Source organism: Thalia democratica, chromosome 8 (assembly GCF_965202585.1).
Source record: "Thalia democratica chromosome 8, ktThaDemo2.hap1.1, whole genome shotgun sequence".
Classification (NCBI taxonomy): domain Eukaryota; kingdom Metazoa; phylum Chordata; class Thaliacea; order Salpida; family Salpidae; genus Thalia; species Thalia democratica.
The window spans coordinates 24,827,028-24,849,549 of record NC_139172.1 but is presented as its reverse complement, the minus strand read 5'-3'; positions in this window follow the sequence as shown (position 1 = coordinate 24,849,549).

Here is a 22,522-nt window from a genome sequence, read left to right as displayed (position 1 = left end):
GGTTAAGTTAGATAATATTTTTCTCTAAATATCAAAACATTTGTACCTTCAAGCTAAATTTTGTATCAAATGGTAATATTCGACTAATTTTCCAATCCTCTTCGTTTTCTGTTTAAATATATGCATTTCCGTGTTTTTATTGAAGTGAACTCCAAATGAGTTTCTATTAACGTAAATATTAAATAATTTAAAATTACTCCTTTTTTTTGTAATAATCTTCAAAAGTGTCCAAAAAAATAATATGTAAAATAATTACTATATAGTAAGTTTAATCTGTTTTTAGTTGCACAATAGAAATTTTTCAATATTTAGTTTATGCTAAAAATTATTTTGGCCAAACTGAAAATATCCACTGAGTTTTTTTTTAACTGCTTACACAAAGATAACAATATCATCGCTATTTCAGATTGGTTTATTTTTTATTGACTGCATACAATGAAAATATTAAAACAACAACTTAAACCTTAGCAAAGTTTAAATTTTAGTTTTTCTTATAGAGTTTACTATTATATTACACTTTCGAAAATAATTTTAAGTCCCTAGTAGCTAATACATCTTATAATATATTGATATATGAGATATTTCTAAAAATAGTTGCGATGATTAAGTATTTTTTACTTTTTTTTTTTTTGATGTTTAAAAACTGTATTTTTGTTGAAATGATTTGATTATTGATAATACTTTACTAATTGTAACTTAAAATTTTATAACAACGAACATGTCACTGTAATCAATCAAAATAACTTGTTTTTTTTTAGTTTTTTATTGCAAAACTAACTTGAGCCGAACTGAATAAATTAAAGATATTGATAGAGAATTGAAAATTTTATTGATTTTAAGTGGTTTAAGTTAAAAAAAGTTTAAATTTGCATGTTTAGTGGTTACACGACAATTCAAATTCGGACAACTCAAGTTCCGACAATTCAGATTCTTAAAATAGTACTTAAAGGATTAAATCTCAATAAGTAAAATAAATTTGAAAAAAATAAAAATACACATGTAGATCTTGTTAATATCTACAAGCCACTTTTTTTTGAAAAATCTTGAATATTTTTAAGATATTTTAAAATTACTATAAATAACTATGATTTTTACTATATTTAAGTCTGATTTCAAAAAATACTTAATGTTTTGTAAAAAGAAAAATGGCTTGTAGATATTAATAGGACCTACATATGTATTTTTATACTTGACAAATATACATTACTTTTTTAGTTGTGGCCCTTTAAATTTTTTTTAAGAATTTGAATAGTCGTGCACCCATGTTTAGTACTACCGGGTTAAGCGGTTTTTTTTTCTAAGATCGGATCCAAACGAAATCTTTAAAGGTCAGGTTAATTTTTAGAAGCATTAGTCTAATTTGATTGAAAGTAACCGTCATTATTTTAAAAACTAAGTTTTCATAACAAAAAGCTCCCTGAAAAGCACAAAAACCATTAAGCATAAACAACCCCGCTGTATTTTTGCAAGTTGTAAATGGTGTACATTATAGGTTTAAAAATATTTATAATTTTTTTGTAGTGCAAGGGTCGGCGAACCTGAGGCCACAAGGTGTAAAAGTGCTGTCCGTGAGCATGTTTTTACATTAATGCGGCCCATTAAAAGTAAAACCTGCAGCAAACAAATGTGGTCCGCTAATTAGAAATTTTCACTAGATACTCTCGGTTTCGAAGTGAAGAGCAACAAAAAAGTACTAAACGAGAAATTCGAAACTTGCATTAAATATTCCTGTTCTATAATGAAGATTAAAAATTACTTATATTTTTGAAATTTGGCCCGCGACCACCAAATGTCTACCAACCCAAGCAATAGAATATTATACAATATTCAATGAAAATTGCAAAGCTAAGTTTTTGGTTTATACTTGGTTGGCTTATGTTAACCTTATTCGATTAACAAAGGCTTGTTGATTGATTTAGAAGTACTATGAATTAGAACACAACTGTTTCGTTTTCCAAACTTGATCTAATAGAGTGGTTTTCCACTCCTGCTTTTAGATCTAGTATTAGATAAAACTTTTTAAGCAAGTTTTTATATTTTGTTTAATACTTAAGTCGTACGTAAGTACATAACTCTTAAGACTCGTCTAGTATTTTTTGCATACAAGGTGTATGGCACTAAGATTATTCTTTCTAATATTTAGCTCTTAGAATCAATATGATAAGGCCCGCGTTGATTTCAAAATAGTTATACACCTACTTTTAAACACTATAAAAGCTTGTAATCTATGTGAAGTATTGGTAATTATTTTTGATACAAAATATATTAGAGAATTTTTTTTTTGAAAACTAGTCCCAATTTAGCGTGATTGTATTTTGAGTTGTTATACATAATCTGCTTTAAAATTAGTTTGAAAATTGATAAAAAACATTAATAAAGAAGTATATAAACAAATAGTTGAAAACATATTTTATCAATTTAAATTAGACCGCTATAACTTAATTTTTAAGTAATACTTTCTGTAATTTTGTTTAACTAATTACTATCAAAATTTTACAATTAAAAGTTATATTACTGAAGAAGTTTAGTTTTGCTTCTAGGTTTGTTAATCCATGCTATAGTGACGCACCGTGTCATTTTGTCGCTGTGTCAAAGTGACGTATTGTGTCATTTTGTCGCTGTGCAAAAGTGACGCACCGTGTCATTTTGACGCAGTGCCAAAATGAAGTACCGTGTCAAAGTGACGCACCGTGTCATTTCGTCGCTATGCCAAAGTGATGCACAGTGTTGTTTTGTCGCTGTGCTAAAGTGACCCTCTGTGCTAAAGTGACACACCGTGCTAGAGTGACCCACCGTGTCATTTTGTCGCTGTGTCATTCTGACACCCACCCTTATTAAAGAACCCAGTGTATAAAAGGACTGCTCGGTCATCAAACTACACAGTACACACGAGTTATTTACTCAAATTATACTTAATTTCAATAGCTGAATGTTGGACTAATTCAACAAATTTTAAGTTAGCTGAGGTATTTTAAAGGTAGTATAAAAATAAAAAGAATAATACCAAGATACTTCTAAAATCTTGGCTCAGTTATGTTTTGTAAAAGTGAAGTTTTTTCTTTAATCTGTTTTTTGCTTTTTTATTTAATCCAAGTGGATATTTCTGCGTTTTTTGTTTAAATTTGTTTAAATCATAAGAATGTTTTAAGACAAAACTAATACAACTTGTTTTTATTTCAAGCAAGTATGATCCTTTTTTTAATGAGTTTTTTTTTTGTAAAGCTAGCTAAACTTAATTATTTTTAGAGCCTATAAAAACTACAAAGGTGTTAGTATACGCATAATTACGCTTTAGAGACAATACTAGGTAATATGTAGAATAGTTTTAAATTAAAAAAACTAAAATAGTTTAAAAGGTTTTTTTTTGATCATTTGTACTTATAGAAACAAAAAAAAAAATAATTAAATATCTTTTATAAAGCACGGTTTATTATTTATTAATAGTTTAACTTGAATTTTAGTTAATTGATAAATCTGGTTTTTAAGTCTTTAATTTTCAAATACTTTTATTACATATGCTAATAAAGTTGTAAATAAAATAAGCATATATAAATTATCAAAAAATTACTAAAATTTCAGTTTTTATATGAAGATACATTTTTCTACAGGGTGGATGTAAATATTATTAAGTATTTTTTTGTAAAAACATACTGTGAGTATTGGTATATACATAGATTTATTTTAAAAAGTTTGTGATAATCTAATAAAATTCTACATACAAACAAAAAAATAAGAAATGATATGTTTGTTAATATTTAATTTTATGCCAATTCGATCATCAGACCACAAGTTTCGGTAGAGTGAGACCAGTTTCGTCCTTATTAGTCAGTCACAACCGAAAAACTTGTCAACACAACCGATCTCAGTCTACCGAAACTTGTAGTCTGATGATCGAATTGGCATGATCAACCATTTTCTATAAACATGAGCTTGTCTCACGGCAAACGAAAGTCCAGGCTTTTGCTCTACTGACTTTCGCCGATGTTTTTTGTTGATCTTTAATTTTATATAACACAAAATCAAGGTTTAAGAATTTTTATGTCTTAAGCACTGAAATACCGTGAAACTATTTATTTTTAAGAAAGCACAATACAAAACGTAAAAGTTTTAAACTAAAAACAAAATAAATTCATTTTAATCAAGATGTTATTTTAAACGGTTAATTTGAACTACAACACGAACTTGAAATTATAGTTGACTTTTTTAACAATAAATGTAGCATAAGCTTACAAAGAATTTTAGAAAAACTATCTTTTTTTTTAAATATAAATACAAAATGTCAGCGGTAAATGATTGCTTCAAATATTTTTTTCTTAATTTCGCAAGAACTCTGCAAGCGTGAGGTTGCTATGCGATCAAAGTTTATGCTTCCTCCGGATAAACTAATATGTAACCATGACATACATGAGTTTCACTATAACAATGAATAAATTCCATTTCGCTTGTGTTTGAAGAAGTAAATAACATTCCAGGTTCCCCACTAAGTGATTTACCAATAAAAGCTTCATAACCCCAACGATTAATCCCATTTTTTACCGCATTTTTAGGTACAGTCCAATCTCTTTTTATTTCTTTCCATTCCCAGAGTCGATTAGTAAGTAGAATTTCACCTGTTAAACTACAGTTTAAATTTCGTACACAAAACTCATGTATTTTACCATTTTTTAAAGTAACTTTTCCAGGAGTGTTCTCGATTCTAGCTACATACAATGCACCATCTGTTGAAGTATTCCCTGCATAAACAGCATCATTGGGTAAAATATCACCTCTAACGAATGGTTTCCATATTTCATAAAGTTTTACTTTTACACTGAAAGAAGCTTCTAAAATTGTTGAATTTTCAACACCGTATGTATTTTTCATATATTTCTTTGCTTCTATTTTAAGTTCGTTTAGAGAATAAACGTTACTTGTTACATGCTGAATAATAGAGTCTTCGACATGTTCAACCACTTGTCCTTCTATAAAATATACAAAACGAATAGATCTAGATAAAATAGTTACTTGATCATAATACTCTACTCTTTTTTCTGTCAAAGACAATTCTTCGCTTTCACTTTGAGTAGCGAAAGAATATGATTTTGACCAACTGTATTTTATAGCGCTTGAAATTTTGAGTCCATAACCTTCAATACCAATGTCTGTATTAACTACAAGATCTCCAGAACTATTTTCAAGAATTTGCTTTGCTTTTCTTGTTCTTCTGTAAAACACTGTTTTTTCATAAGCAACTTTTACACCAGGCTTAGTAATGTAACGACATTCAATTGAAACTTTTGCATTTACAAACTTGTGGTTCATAGTGTATTAAAAAACTTTTAAAAGTATCATATAAGTTTATTGATAACTAGTGTGGAATTTTGATAAAACAGTTTTTTTAGTTTTTAAATATATAAAAACTTCTTTTGTATTTAAAACTTTTTAGAAACTTACAAAACAAGTTAAATACAAGTTTGTACACTTAATTTCTAACTTTAAATGTTAAGATATCTTATTCGTTCATTTAAAAATTGTTTTCTTCACTTAGTTAGTCTTTATTTACATCAACTTATATATTTTGTAAACAACTTTTAATATGTTAAAAAGACTATTAGTGGCTCACAAAACTTGCATCTGATCACGTTAATATATATATATATATATATATATATATATATATATATATATATAGAGTTAAGTTGTTTAACTTAATAAATTAAATTTTTCACACTCGAGTCCTTTGAGTTTTGCATCTTTAAATAAACCTTTTTATGTATATACATATTAAAGGTTTCATAAAAAGTTCTGATCGATAGTGCTCGACAAATTAAATTGGAGCTAAATATTTATCTAATTATATAAAAACTATAATCTAAACAGCTGTTAAATAATTTCTAACTTACAAGTAACAAAAGACACACAACAGAATTAGCGAATTACATATGGAAATTAAAAGATAACAATACAGACTACAACATTAAATGGAAAATATTAAATAGGACAAAATTAAAATTCAATACTAAATTCGGCTGCAAACTTTGTAACTTAGAAAAAACAGAAATCGAAAAATCAGATAAGAACGTAACACTAAACAAGAAAAGCGAAAGACAAAACATATGCATCCATTATCAAAAATACTTTTTTAACAAAATTAAAACAAACTAAATATTAAAACAAAATAAAATCGAAGCGGCAAACACGAGTATTTTATAACATTTTTCCCAACAGTCTATAAAACTTTTTCTAATAGCTTAAAACATTTTTCCAAAATAACCTTTCTAAACTCCTAAAAAGCATAAATTAACATTCACAGCGTATTATTTCAAATTCAGCTAATCGTACAATAAACTGTACCACTACTACGTCACAATTATTACAAAAATTTTAAAATCGAAATTTCTGTTCACTATTATAATAAACTGTAACTTACTGACGATCACATGAAATTTTACATTTCAATGTGTGAAACAGCTGTTTAAATTATAGTTTTTATATAATTAGATAAATATATACATAGACATATATGTAAACGTGAAAAAATTGAATAACCAAAAAAATACTTTTGAATCTTTTTGTATAAATTTTGAAAAATTTGTGATATACTGATAAGACAGCTAAACTAAAGTATAAAGTTATAATTGTAAAAAAGATTTGTAAAAAAACATATATGCTACTAAACATTCAAGTGTGCAGTTTTTTTATATTTTTAAATACCTTTGGCATTAGCTTGTAATCTGCAAATACTTGATAATATCACAAGTTTCTCTGAAAAACATTTAAAACTGAAACAAGATTTAATTTTTTAGGATTTGATTTAGAAATTCAAAACTTAAATTTAAATACAATTTACTCTTAAAAAAAAAACAAGTTTTGATATCAGTACTTTTAAGTTAAATAAACATTTATAGAACTTATTTAATAAAAAGTTTTTTGTAAAATTTTATTACTTATACAGTAGATAAAACTAGCATTGTAGTTGTTGAAACTTTTTGAATAATTTTTTTTTTTATAAAAACTGATAGTCTTATAAAAAAACAATTTAAAAAAATACTTTTAGATAGTAACTAATACAGTTTACCAGTTTTGTTTCACTTATATCAAATAAATAATTTAAGCACATTGGTGCATCTAAACTGTTTTTATTAACCAAACATTTATAGTTTATGATACAAACCAGTTTTTCTGATTTTCTTTTTAGCTACAGTTGAAGTTTTTGTAAAGCTTGAAAATTTGATTGATGTATATGCACATATACATAGATATTATTGAACGAAAGAAAAAAGCGCATAAAAGAATTTTCCAAGGACCTGGTATACGGAAAAACCTTTCGGTTATCGACTCATACACCAGGATACAGTTTAATGTCATGTACAGTACATTAACTAATAACAAAATGTTGAGTTTTTTAAACTTTACTACATTAATTATTCAAAAAAGGGTCACTTATGCACGAAGATTCATTTTTGCACGAGAGTAAAAAATAAACAAAAAATGTAAAACACAACAAATAAAAAAAAATTAAAAGATAAATAAAAGTTACTGACCGAGGGTAAGGGTTAGGGGTAACAGTAATAACAAAATAATTAACATAAAACAAAAATAACTAAAAAAAAGTATTAAATAAAAGTTAGACAAAACTAAGATAAAAAACAATAGACTAATGTAAAAAAAGTTACCGACAGAGGGTAAGGTTTAGAGAAGGGGTGGGCAACGTACGGCCCGCGGGCCGGATCCGGCCCCCGGAGTCAAAATGACCGGCCCCAAACCTTTTTCAAATTTAAACGGAATCCGGCCCGCGGACAAAATTTATCCGGCCCGCGCGTAGATGATCCGGCCCGCTAGGCAATTTCAAAATTTATATGAAATCCTACAAACCAATGTATAAATTGCAAAATTTGTACAAAACTTTTTAAATTATTTTCAGAGAAAAAAAATTAAGACTTTAACCTGATAACGTTTTTAAAATTGGCTTAAAACTTTTGTAGTAATAAAAACACTCTTTTGTTATAGTACCTTGTTCTGTTTCAAGTCAGTTGAATTAATTCTTTCTCAAACTATCCAAAAAAAATTTTTGCTGAACTAACTTTGATGATCTTACCTATCATAATGATTTTCATAAAAAATGACATGTAAAAATGTGATGTCTTTCCCAGATGTGTAGTGAGTTGTTCGTATAAATGTTAAAAAGTAGATTTTAATAACATTGACACCTACTTTAAGTAAAACTGCTCAACTTTACATTTTAGTAGAATATTCCAAGTAGAGACTACAGTTTGCACTTTTTTCTGCTATTGATATTTTAATTAAGGAATTTTTGATTAATTAAATGGTTAAGTTTAATGATGACCAACTGATGACAATATTTCAAAACAATATCTCATTAACTTTAAGTATAATTTGTTTAGGAAATTTATTTTTGTATGTTTGTAATAACAGTTTACAATCTAACAAAATTTTGAATAAATCTTTATAAGTTTTTTAAATAAAAAAATAGTAGTTTAATATTTGAATGTCAGTTAACTTCTGAATAATATTATTAATGTAGCCTCGAGCCAAAGATTACCAAAACTAGATAATTTCGAATAGTTAAAACTTTTTAATGTTTTAGTCTGAAATCTTAGTCTCAAGTAACTTTTAGTAAGTAAATTATTGTTTTTATAAAACTAACTAGTATTAATTCGGTCCAGAATTGTAATAAATACCGAATTATGAGTACTTAATAAAAATTTATTTTAAACTCTATACTTGAGAACCTTGGTAATTAATAAACAGATTCAAAATTTTCAAACACCAGATCAATTAGCATCCAGCCGGATCCAAGTCTTTTGAAGTTAGTACTATTCTGATACGAACCTTGTCTAAAATTAGTATTTATCCGGATCCGGATAACATTTTTGAATAAAGATCCGGATCTAAGAAAGGATCCAACTGAATCAGGAAGATCACTTACTCGAAATGCTCCGGCCCGCTGACAACTTTTTTTTTTTGGATCCGGCCCGTCAATTATTTACGTTGCCCACCTCTAGTTTAGAGGTAATAGATATAGAAAAAAAGTATTAAAAAAACAAGAAAATAAAAAAAATAAAACAATTAATAAAAAATAAGTTATAAAAAAAATAATATTACTGATTAAAAATATTACTGACCGAAGGTAAGGGTTGGGGGTATTAGTGTTAGTAAAAAAAATAATCTAAAATTAAAGTATAAAAAAATAAAAAAGATTTTCAACCCGTGCAAAATTGACCCTTCGTGCAAAAGTGTCTTCGTGTAAAAGCCTCTTCATGCATATTAGACCCTTCGTGTAAAAGTGTACACTCGTACATATTAGACTACTACCCTATAATAACACAGTATTTCAATGCGCAAATACTTCAACTGTAAAACTGTTTTATATATAATATTTGTTAAATTATCATATAAAAAGGAAAAAAAAATACAACATATTTTTCATATAAAAATCTGGTATAGTAGTAGTTCATTTTACTTTCTAAAAAAATACATAAATTTTAACTGGAGTTTGATTTGGAAAATAAATTAATAAAAACAATTTAGATGCACCAATGTGCGTATAATATTTATCAAACAAAGTAAAATAAAACTGGTAAACAACTTAAGTAGTTATCTAAAAGTAATTTAAAACACTGTTTTTTTTTATGTTATCATGTTTTACAGAAAAAAATTGACTTAAATAAAAAATTTCAACAACTACAATGCTAGTTTTATATACTGCATACCTAATAAAATTTTACAAAAACTTTTTTTGTAATTTTCTTATTAAATAAGTTGTAAAACTGTTTATTTATTTAAAAGTAGTGGTATCAAAACATGTTTTTTTTTAAAGGATAAACTATATCCTTTAAAATTTTAAAGTTTTTACAATTTCTCAATCAAATCCTTAAAAAATAAATCATACTTAGTTTTAACTTTCTTCTAGTATAAATAACTGATTTTATCTGTCGTAAGCTGTTATGATAAAAGTAAGGTCAATTTCTTGTTTAAACTAAGTATTGGTAAACAAAAATTACTTTTGTAGTTACTCATTAACTACATCAATGAATTAATACTAATGAACTTTAGTAAATTGCATTTTTCATTCTCTATGAAATAAAACTTAAACATGCTCGAATAATAAAACTAAGCATTTAGCCTGATGTTTAAATGTGATCTAAATACAGTAACCTGCCGCTTAGGTACCCATTTCATGAGTACGCACTGCTGAGTTCGCACGTTTTAGCCGAAAAAAGCTGTGTTCAAAATAGATTTTTTGACATTGAAATTAAAAATAAAAACCTAAAATTAGTAATACAAAAACATTATACAGAAATTTGAGACATGGTTCATTCAAAAACATTTTTATTAAGCAAACAAGTAAAATATATTTCAGCTAACCCTTATCAACTACTTTTGTTAGGAAAAATGTTATAGTATTTGTTGAGTAAGTAAACAGTTATATGTTTTATCAGAAAATAATCAACTGTTAAATTTAGGAAAAATTGATAGTGATAGATTAACAGTTTATAATTACATAGTTATAATTTAATTATTAATTTAACTAGAATAAGCATACTTACAAATATAAAAGTCAAACAAACAATAAGTGTATTTTTATTGAACTGTAGCCAATCTAAACTGCTAAGGGTAATCAAATGGGGATAGGTATGGGTAGATAAAATAAATACTTCTAAGATACTTAAAAGTAAACAAAAGTTTATTTACAGATGTAAAACAATCACACGACATACTAACTAAAACTACAGTTCAACACAAATGATAATACAATTATAATAAGTATCTTATAACTTAATCAAGAAAGCATCTTAAATTTAACGTGTTTGAAATAAATCATACTTAAGCACATCGCCTTCACCAACCAATACTGCGAGTAAATGCAAGTTAAATTCCATTTTATAAGCACTGAAACAAATGTAACTCCTTCAAGTAAACAATATTGTTTATTGTTTTAAGAAAATTATTTAGAGAGTTATAAAAATTGTTTTGGAAAAATCTTGTTTTAAAAACAATGAAAATTGTTTTGGAAAAACTTGTTTTGAGAAAACTTATCAAATGCTTTTATTATTACAAAAAATTCCATATTTATTCAAACGCTTTAAAAATGTTAAAATGAAAAGTTAGTATCATTACAGAACGATATAAAAGCGCTCAAAAAGTTTGGTCTAAGGATCTGGTGTATTAAGGAACCTTTCGATTCCTAAAAGTAAAAAAAAAGCGACAAACGACAGCTATAACAACTTGTAAAGATTAGATTTATAAACGTGCCGTTACTGTTGGTCTTACTTTTCTTGGATGTTCATTTTATGCGTACATCTACTGAGTTACTTTTTAATATCTATCGAAAACCAACTTATTGTAGAATTATTGACTATAGTCTCACAATAAGCTGACAATGTCTGAGACGTTTGGCTGTGAATTATTTAGCTGTGTCAATTTTTTCAACTTTACTCACAAACGGTCGCTCCAGTACTTTGTACTTAAGCCCGCACGGTTAGATCTCAACAGCGGTTTCACGTGACTATACCTGCCTGATGAGTCCTTATTAGGAGGAAACCGGTCGTAGGTTGTCTCTGATACTGTTGTTGTTGATCTTGCGGTAAAGGTCATTTATTATGATAAATAATAATAACGAGACCTTCAGTTATATTAAATATTCTATTCAAATAAAACAATCTCATTAGATGCCAATTGAAATATTTGACTGCTACTCGTGAACTAAATTAAAAGTACACACAAAAACACAATTTTTAAAGACTACAAAAAAATTAATTAATTTGAAAACTTACAACTAGGCTCTTAGTTTAATTATTCATAATTACTAAGACCTTAATTTGTTACACTTTTGGTTTAAAATATTGATTTTTCTTTATTAAATAGCTTCGAAATTCTGCACAAGAAATTTTTGTTAGGGTGTTTAATTATCTAGAAAAGTTAACCCTTTACATGTAAAAGCCTGCCGACTTGAAAAATATCAATATCGCCCGAGTTGATAAACCCTGGTCTAGTACAAAATTGTGTCATTTAAAATGCATTCGCGAGCAGGACCCCACCCGCAAGCCGTACGCTGTCAACCTGTGGCGACGCGTTATGACGTCATAGAGGAATGGAAAAGCATAAATTTAGTTAAATAAACTTTCATACTCATTTTTTTTTTGCGTTTTCAAGATAACTATATGTTCTAATATAAAAAAAATAACATTCTAGGTAACTTATGCATCCCCTATAAATTTGTTACTGGTCGCCTCTACTGTCCATCCGTATTATATTGTTTATTGTGTTGAAAATCAACAAACCACAAGTCGCTTAACCAAACTAATTTAATTATTAGCTAGTACAAAATCGCAGGTTAGGAGTAAGGGCAACGTACAATTTGCGGATCGCATTCAGTTCGCCACGTAGAAGCTTCTGGAACGCGACGCATGTTGTAGCTTGAAAGTAGCTTATGCGTAACAATTATATTTGAGCTCTTTTATAACTAACACTTGAAAAATTAAAACTAACTTGATTTACCATACTCACAGTATCGCTTTTAAAATGTTATTTAGATATAATTGCTTTTAAAGGTTAAAATAAAGTTAATGCATGTTTTCGAAATTACCTGGCCCGCCAAGATTTTTAATTTTTTTCTGGCCTGCGAAAGATTTGTTTTGTAAATCTCGTCCATTGACTAGAAAAATTGCTCACCTGTATTGAAGGTAATAAACTAATTAAGTTACTATAATCGATGTATAGTTTAGCATTGATACTTTTGAATTCTTTTTATTTAAAAACCTAATTAAAAATACTTAGTATATTAGTCTATTTAACTTTATTTAGTAAGTTTTTTATAATAGAAAAGAATTGTCTATACAAAAAACAACTAAATATGTATTAAAGATAAAAAATAGCTGAAAAATGGTTGAAAATGAGTACAAAAAAAAATTAAAAATCATATCAAATGTATTCGTATAATCCTGATAATTTATTTAAAGGTAAAACCTTTATCAAGTTTAGCAAAGTACTGCTTCTCGTTTTGAGATAGTTTTGTTGACCAAAACATAACCACCTTGCTGGAAGTTTAAATCAGCGCATTCAAAGTGAAAATAAATAAAGTCCATGTTTTATATAATTTGAAAGTTATTAATTTTTCAGTTTCACCAAGTATTGTTTCAGCAGTAATAAGCCGTTTTGTCGAGCTCTGATGAAAAATAATAACCTAAAATAAAGCTTTTTATTTTAAAGCTGCAAAGTAAATTTGATACTTTTGAGGATATACGATCAAACATTTGGGAACCAAGTCTCCTTTATACATTTTACAGATATATTTAGTTTTGCTTTACTTTTTAACTAAATATTTTTTTGTTACAACAACTTTTAAACTGAAACATTAATACATTAGAAGTTGTAAAACGATAATGTTTGATAGTTGAACGTTTTTTTTAAATAAGTTCTAGAAAAAATAACTGCTATTAATAATTAGCTGCAATGATTTAAAAAGTAAACTCAAATCTCTATACTTTAATAACTTTGTATTTAAACTGTATACTTTAACTATTAAAAAGTATTTTTTAAATGCTTGCATTAATTTTAAAACAACTTTTTAAACCAAATTTATCATAAATTTTTTTTTAACTTTTAAGTAGCTGTAACAGGACTGATATTTTATATTATAATTACTCTTATGCATTTTTTAAAGTGCACATAATGTTCATTCTGGCTAGTTACTTATTTTCAAAGTCTACTTTATTCAAGTAAATGTCTAAGCGTTAAAACATAAAAGTATCAATAGAAATAGAAATACAACACTTGTAAAATAATTCTTCCTATTAGAAGGCTTCTTATTTCTAGTTTTAGATAGATATTTCAAAAATAAGTTTTTTTTTCTTCAAGTTCACTTATAACATCATATTTTTCATAATTATATTTTTGTACAAGTCTAGATAGCTTAGAATACTGTTGATAATTGTTTAACTGTTTTTAAAAACTAAATACAAAACTTTAACTATATAGGTTTATTTTAAGTCAATGATTGAAGTTTTTTAAATGCTATAAGTTTTCTACGAAAGATTCTACTCAAAACTTTATTGTTATCAAATTAATAAATTAATAGTAAGACTTTAATAATGGTCCTTACCTTTATGTAAAAATTGAGCAGTGTTTAGTATTTACTCATAAACCATGGATTATTTTTTATTCGGTGACAGGTATTTAAGAAGTTTTTTATTGAAAATTATGAAACTTTGTAGATAGAGCAAAGTAATACAGCCTGTAAACTTAGTTGCTAGAGGATATACTTTACAAAACATTGTTAAATATAAAACTATTTGTAAATAGTGTAATACCGTTTTTTTTTATAAAATTTTTAACACTAAAATTGTTGTTAGGTCCCTTTGTTTACATAAATTAAATTGATATACTGTATATTAATAAACAATTAAACATTTAGCGTCTAATAATAAAATATATACTTAGAATTAAAAAAAAAAGAATATTATGAGAAAAAGTTCTTTTTTTTTACGTTTGAAACAGATAAAAATAACTACTGCTTGTCATAATACCTATAATTTTTTATTAATTTTTATAAAGTTATTCCAAAAGTTATTTTATAAGCTGATTAATATTTTTCTTCTGCTAATTGTACTGGCGTATGATTTCCTGAACCTAAACAATATATTTATTTAGATTCGATATTCTAAACAAAATAAATTTTAGTGAGCTTAAGATCTAAAAAAATAAATTTACTGTAGTTTTAAACTTTATAATGAAAGTTTTACATATTATTTATTTTTAAACAAAAAAGATTGCATCAAAAAATTTGAATTATCTTTTACAAAAAAAAATTTACTTATATATTGATAAATTTACATCAAATAAATAAAAAAGTTTGACTTTTCTTAACTTTGATAGGTTTTTATCAATCGTAAATTAGATTGTCAATTTTACAACTAAAATTTTAATATTAGTTGTAAACTGGGTTACCCTTTTTTGATCTGCTTAGTTGTGTATTTCAAACATTAAGAGCAAAGTTTACAGTTTAAATACAAGTCTATGGTTCACTATACTATATCATTAGTAAATAAATTATGTATCTTAATTCCAATAAATGCTTACGGTTATAACTATAACTGGTAAAAAATATGTTAGACTTAAAGTCAAATTTGTAATTAGAAGCTTCAAATATTTAGTTTTGTAGGTAGTCCCTTAGGTTATACAGCTTGGTAAAATTTTAATTTTATTTTGTATTTTAGGGTTGTTTATTATTTTGAATACGTGTAAATAAATAGTCTTACATTTTTTTAAGGATTTTATTGAGTGTTAAAGATTTTATGTTTCATTGTATTTAACTTATATAGTTCTAACAATTTTAGAAAATAAACAAAACTATTTTGAGTTACTGTAAGTGGAACATATAGTATAATGAAATTTTAAATAAAAATAAAGTAATAGAATCAACATAGATAATATTAGCTCCCTTTTTAGTAAATAAACTAAGTTAGAATTATATTTAGTTTTAAAATATTTTCATTTACTAAAAAAAACAAATATGTCTAATTTTTAAGTTTCTACTACTAAAATGGTTTAAGAAATTATCATGTAAGTATTGTTAAGTATTTCTCATAAAAAAATACTTGGAGTATTGGAATATACGTAAACTTATTCGTTAATTATTATGATTAAACTATATACAATCAAAAGTAAAGAAATGGTATGTTTTATGATATTTAACTTTATATAATACGAAATCAAGGTTTACGAATTTTATGTATTAAATACTCAAATACCGTGAAACTCTTTATTTTTAAGAAAGCACAAGATAAAACTTAAAAGTTTTAAACTTAAATGCAAATAAAAAAATTTTAATTAAGATGTTATTTTAAACGATTAGTTTAAATTACTACACATACTTGAAATTATAGTAAACTTTTTTAATAATAAATTTAGCACAGTAAGCTTACAAAGAATTTTAAAAAAACAATTTTTTTTATTCTTTATACAAGATGTCAGCGGTAAGCGGTTTCTTCAAATATTTTTTTCTTAATTTCGCAAGAACTCTGCAAGCGTGATATTGCAATGCGATCAAAGTTTATGCTTCCTCAGGATAAACTAATATGTAAGCATGGTTTACAACTCCCGTAGTGTAACATTTTAAAACAGACATTGTGGGTCCGTTTTTATGAGCATTACCATAAGGATATAACCTTCCAGGTTCTCCACAAAGTGCTTTACCAATAAAAGCTTTGTTATTCCAACGAGTACGCCCAATTTTCACGGCATTTTTAGGAATAGCCCAGTTTCTTTCTATTTCTTTCCATTCCCAAAGTCGATTAGTAAGTAGAATTTCACCTGTTGAAGAGCAACCTAAATCTTGTACACAAAACTCATGTATTCGACCATTTTTTAAAGTAACTCTTCCAGGAGTGTTATCGACTCTAGCTACATACACTGCACCATCTTTGAAAATGTTCCCTGCATAAACAGCATCATTGGGTATAATATCACCTCTAACAAATGATTTCCATATTTCATAAAGTTTTACTTTTACACTGAAAGAAGCTTCTAAAGTTGTTGAATTTTCAACACCGTATGTATTTTTCATATATTTCTTTGCTTCTATTTCAAGGTCGTTTAGAGAATAAGTGTTGCTTGTTACACATTGGACAATAGAATCTTCAACATGTTCAATAACCTGACCGTCTATAAAATAGACAAAACGAATAGACCTAGATAAAATAGTTACTTGATCATAGTACTCTACTCTTCTTTCTGTTAAAGACAATTCTTCGCTTTCAGTCTGAGTAGCGAAAGAATGTGATTTTGACCAACTTTTATTTACAGCGTTTGAAATTTTGAGTCCAAATCTTTTAAATCCAATACCAATATCTGTATCAACTACGAGATCTCCAGAACTATTATCAAGAATTTTTTTTGCGTCGCTTGTTCTTCTATAATACACTGTTTTTTCATAAGCAACTTTTACACCAGGCTTAGTAATGTAACTACATTCGATTGAAACTTTTCCATTTACCAATTTGTGGTTCATAGTGTTACCAAACTGTTAAAAGTATCATATGTATTTTATTGATAATTAGTGTGAAAGCTTGAGTAAACAGTCTTTTTTAGTATTAAAATATATAAAAAATAATCGGTAATTAAAAGAAAAGATTATGTTCTAAAAACATTTAAATATAAGTTTGTACACTTAATTTCTAACTTAAGGTGTTAGCATACCTTACAGGTTCATTTAAAAATATAGCTTTTTAAAATTAATTAATCTTTTTTTACATCAATTTTAAACTTTTAGTTTGTTAAAAAGATTATTAGTGACTTATAAAACTTGCATCAAGTTAAAATATATCTATATACATATATGTTTATAATTAAATATTTATAATTTGATTATTAATTTAACTATTTCCGGCACTCTATTTTAGTTGTTGTCTAAAAATATTTTAAAACACTGTTTTGTTTAAGATTATCAGTTTCTAGAGAAAGAAAATTGACTTAAATAAAAAGTTTCAATAACTACAATGCTACTTTTATCTACTGCATAACTAATAAAATTTTACAAAAAACTTCTTTGTATATTCTAATTAAATAAGTTGTAGAACTTTTTATTTATTTAAAAGTGCTGATATCAAAAAATATTTTTTAAAAGGTATAAAATATATCCAAATTAAAGCTTACAAGCTCTAAATCAAATCCTTAAAAATAAATCATATATAGTTATAACTTTCTTCTAGTATAAATAACTGATTATATTTGTCGCAAGCTGTTATGATAAAAGTAAGGTCAATTTCTTGTTTAAACTAAGTATTTGTAAACAAACATTATTTTTGTAGTTACTCATTAACTACATCAACGAATTTCAGCTTAAAGGACTTTAGAAACATATAGTTGCATTTTTTTTTTATGATATAAAACTTAAACATTCTTGAATAATATAACTAAGCATTTTGCCTGATATTTAAACGTGATCTAAATACAGTAACCTGCTGCTTACATACGCACTTCATGAAAACGCACTGCTGGTTGAGTTCGCACGTTTTTGCCGAAAAAAGCTGTGTTCAAAATGGATTTTTTGACATTGAAATTAAAAATAAAAACCTAAAACTAGTAATGCAAAAACATTATACAGAAATTTGAGACAAAATATGTAAACAAGTAAACAAGTAAAATATGTTTTAGCAACCCTTATCAACTACTTCTGTTAGCAACTAACTTTAAAATAACTGTTGAGCAAGTAAACAGTTATGATTTTATCAGAATATACTCAATTTTTAATTAAGCAAAATTAATTAGAGTTAGATTAACAGTTTTATTTACATAATTATTATTTTAATTAGTAATTTAACTAAAATAAGCATACGTACAAAAATAAAAGTAAAACAAACAATAAGTATATTGTTTATTGAACGATAAAAAAGCGCTCTAAAAGTTTGGTCTAAGGATCTGGTGTTTTTAGGAACCTTTCGATTCCTAAAAGTAAAAAAAAAGCGACAAACGTCAGCTATAACAACTTGTAAAGATTAGATTTATAAACGTGCCGTTACTGTTGGTCTTACTTTTCTTGGATGTTCATTTTATGCGTACATCTACTGAGTTACTTTTAACTATTTATCAAAAACCAACTTTTGCTGGCCAACGTATTCCTTTTCAGTCGTTTTGTCCCTTATCCCATAAAGTTGGCTTAATTTCCAGTTTGGTATTCAGAGCGCACAAGATTTTTTCTTTGAAGTTGTTAAAGGAAGATTTAGATAAAATTAAAAATACTTTTGGATTTCTTGGTTATCCGTGTAATTGAGTTTACATACCCAACGATTAAAACATAAATGTATAAAAGCAATATAAAATTAAATAAAGAACATTGGAAATATAATTCATTTATAACCAATGACTTTTGAAAACATGTCTGATAGTGTAGTTTGTCATTTTTGTTTAGCAGACACTTTTTGTTGCTCGCATATTTTCAAAATATTATTAAAGTTTTTAAAAGCTGATTATAGTAAAATTAAATTAAATGAATCTGAGTTTTTAACAAATTATAAACTACCTTGAATCATACTTGTTACCCTAAAAAACCTGAGATTGTGATAACCATGTATATACTTACAAACAAAATAATCAAAAATTGAACTGTTAAAATAAACAAATATGCTAAGTACTCTTTTTAAAAATTATTACTGTAAATATTGACTATGAAAACCAGTCTACTATGAGCACCACACCATTTAATCCTTTTCTGTTGTGTTTTCTACCAAGACAACCGCTTGAAATGAAAAATTTGCTAATTAATAAGTATGCAAGAATAAAATATTCTAACCTTAAATTAGCTTTTTCAAATAAACACAAACTAATAAAAGCATAATCAGTGTTTTAATAAATCTTTCTTCCATAAAACTATTAATTAAATATGCTATGTAAATTTTAAAGGTACAAGGAAATACAAGATAGATTTTAAAAAATTATTTATTTTAATACATACATAAATAAATACTAAAAATTTTTAATACTATTTATAATAATATTTTCTAAAACATGTTTTGTTTGGGATTTTCAGTGTTAGAGTCATCTGAAAATTTAGTGGTTTTTAACATTTTGGTATTAAGCTTAATATAGGTAATAAAATGCCAAAATATATTGAGTACGTACATGCCGGTTAGGTACGCATTTTTGCAATGTGTTCACAGTGCGTACTTAAGTTGCATATTACTATAACTGAAAAGAGCAAAAGTTAATTTTTTTAGAAACAAAAACCTTTCCCTCAAGAAAGCAGTTAAATGTAAAAAAAAGTTCCATAAAAAGACATAAGTAAAGCATAATGAACAAACTCAATTCTCAGTATCAGATACTTTTACAAGTTGTGATTGGAATATTTTTATAATGTTATACCAAATTTTCAATGTATTTATAATTAAAAGCACTTTATTTTTTATAGAAAATGTACAGAAATATTTGCTAAAAAGTACAAAGGTAAACTAATAACATGCTCTTTCTTAGCATCCGTTTTCTTTTGGTTTGGTCAACAAAAGCATTTTAATTCATAGCAATTCGGCTTCCTTCTCATCGTGACTCAAAACTGTTTGTCTAATTGTGCTTGCATTGTTTTAAATTTTGGTAAGTTTTTTATATGAAAGCAAATTAGTCTTTTTATTCTTTTTAATGTTCTATAATACATTTGAGCCACTTCTCTAGCCAGAGGTGACAGCCTTTTGTACATAGCGGGTCGAATTTGTTCGACAAAGACTTTGGGCCGCTGTACTTTAATAAAATTTTATTCGTAAGAGGAGTTTTTAATTTTTCAATGCAACCATAACATTAGCACTACAGTTCACTCTCAATTTCATTAATATCCTACTTGTAATTTTTTTATCTTTTTTTTCAACATCTTCACCTTGAACAGAGGTCGAAAAACTGCAGCCAGCAAAAATATGCAGTCCTTGATGTACTTTTCAGCTTTAAACAGACTTAGAAACTTATTGATTTACAAATTCATTTTTAAAACAATATTTTATAACAAATGGTATTAATGATATCATCAGCAGGGAACGGGTCAGAAAAGCACGGGTGACACTTTAGCACGGTGTGACACTTTAGCACGGGATGACACTTTAGCACGGTGTGACACTTTAGCACGGGGTGACACTTTAGCACGGTGTGACACTTTAGCACGGTGTGACACTTTAGCACGGGGTGACACTTTAGCACGGTGTGACACTTTAGCACGGCGTCACTTTAGCACGGAGTGGCACTTTAGCACGGGGTGACACTTTAGCACGGCGTCATTTTAGCACGGGGTGACACTTTAGCACGGGGTGACTTTTTAGCACGGCGTCACTTAAGCACGGGGTGACACTTTAGCACGGGGTGACATATTAGCACGGCGTCACTTTAGCACGGCGTCACTTAAGCACGGGGTGACACTTTAGCACGGCGTCACTTTAGCATGGAGTGACACTTTAGCACGGTGTCATTTTAGCATGGAATGACACATTTGTTTATGCTTATATGTTATGTTGAAAAATATGAAAATAAACTATGCAACATAATACTACAAGCTTTTAATATGTTTCAAGTTAAAGCTTCAACTAAAACTTTGTATTTAATATAAAATTACACTAATTACTCTATGGCAAACCTCAACTTAATAATAACAATACAAAAATAATTTTAAGAATTCTATCAAATCATTTTATTAAGATATTTTAACTAACGTATTTAAATACTTACTACCATATTTTAAACGTAAAACTACTTGTTTAAACCTAGCAACATATACGAGCTCAAGGTTTTTTATAACGTTATTTAATAAGATTATAGCTTAATTTAACTTCAGTGAATAAAGTATAAATATTAATAAATACTAGTATGATAGTAAACACGTTAAATAAAAGTGTAAATGTGTAAGATTTATGTATAGACTGCAACAAAAGTAAATAAAACTATTTTACAATTTTCTCTGTCTATTTAGGTTTTCAATTCTTTTAAATATTAAGAAATAGCATAATTTGAAGTTTGATCAGTAAAATTTTTATTTTATTATTTTAAGCCGATTGTTTCAAAAGTGTTTGTACGCATGTTTGCATTTTACCATCTGCCGATATTGTTACTTTTATATATGCGGGTTTAGCGTTTAACTGACTTAACACGTTATTATAAGATAGGTCGTAGATAGTTTCTTAAGTTACTTATAAATTAACTTGACATGTTAATAAAGTCGATGTATTAAATCCGAATTAAACTTTTACTATTAACTTAATATTTTATAGGTGCTAAACCAACTATTGTTTATTAAAAAGGATTTAAAAAACAGTTAATTATTTAAATTTAGACTAGTTGTAATAAAATCGAGTCAAGGAAATGGTGTATTTACAATTAATAAACTGCGAAACATAAAGATGATAAAAAACTAAAGAACATGAATGCCAACTAACCAAAATACCGAATCAAAGAAACAGAACACATATTTTTCGTTTAAACTAAATTCTTGAACAACAGAGCAATATAAGAATGGCGTCAAGTTAACTGTGCAAAAGCACAGCTAAAATGAGCTCATAACAACGGCAACAAGTTACTGCCAAGTTTATCATGAAAAAATAAGTTGATAATTTATCAGTTTATTTTAAATTATAACAAATTTTTCTATAACATTTCAGAACAAGTTTGAGCGAACTTACATCGCAATGTTTCAAATGATTGAAAATATCATTCATGGTATTCAACCATCGGCCGTTTCCTGCGATTTTGAGCTCGGATTAATAAATGCCGTAAAAGTAAGTAATATTAACTATAAAGCTTATTGTAAGAAATTTAGCTAATTGTAACTTTGTATGAATCAGAATGAGTTTCCAAGCTGTAATGTTAGAGGGTGCCTTTTTCATTTAGGTCAAAATGTTTTACGAAAATTGCAAAGGTCCGGTCTTCAATCAAGGTTACAATTTACATATACTATTCATTTTACCACAACAAGAGCTATTTTGTTTATAAGATATTATTATTAAAACACTACGGTCAACTATTTAATTTCAAATAGATAGGATAGGTTTTTAGTCAT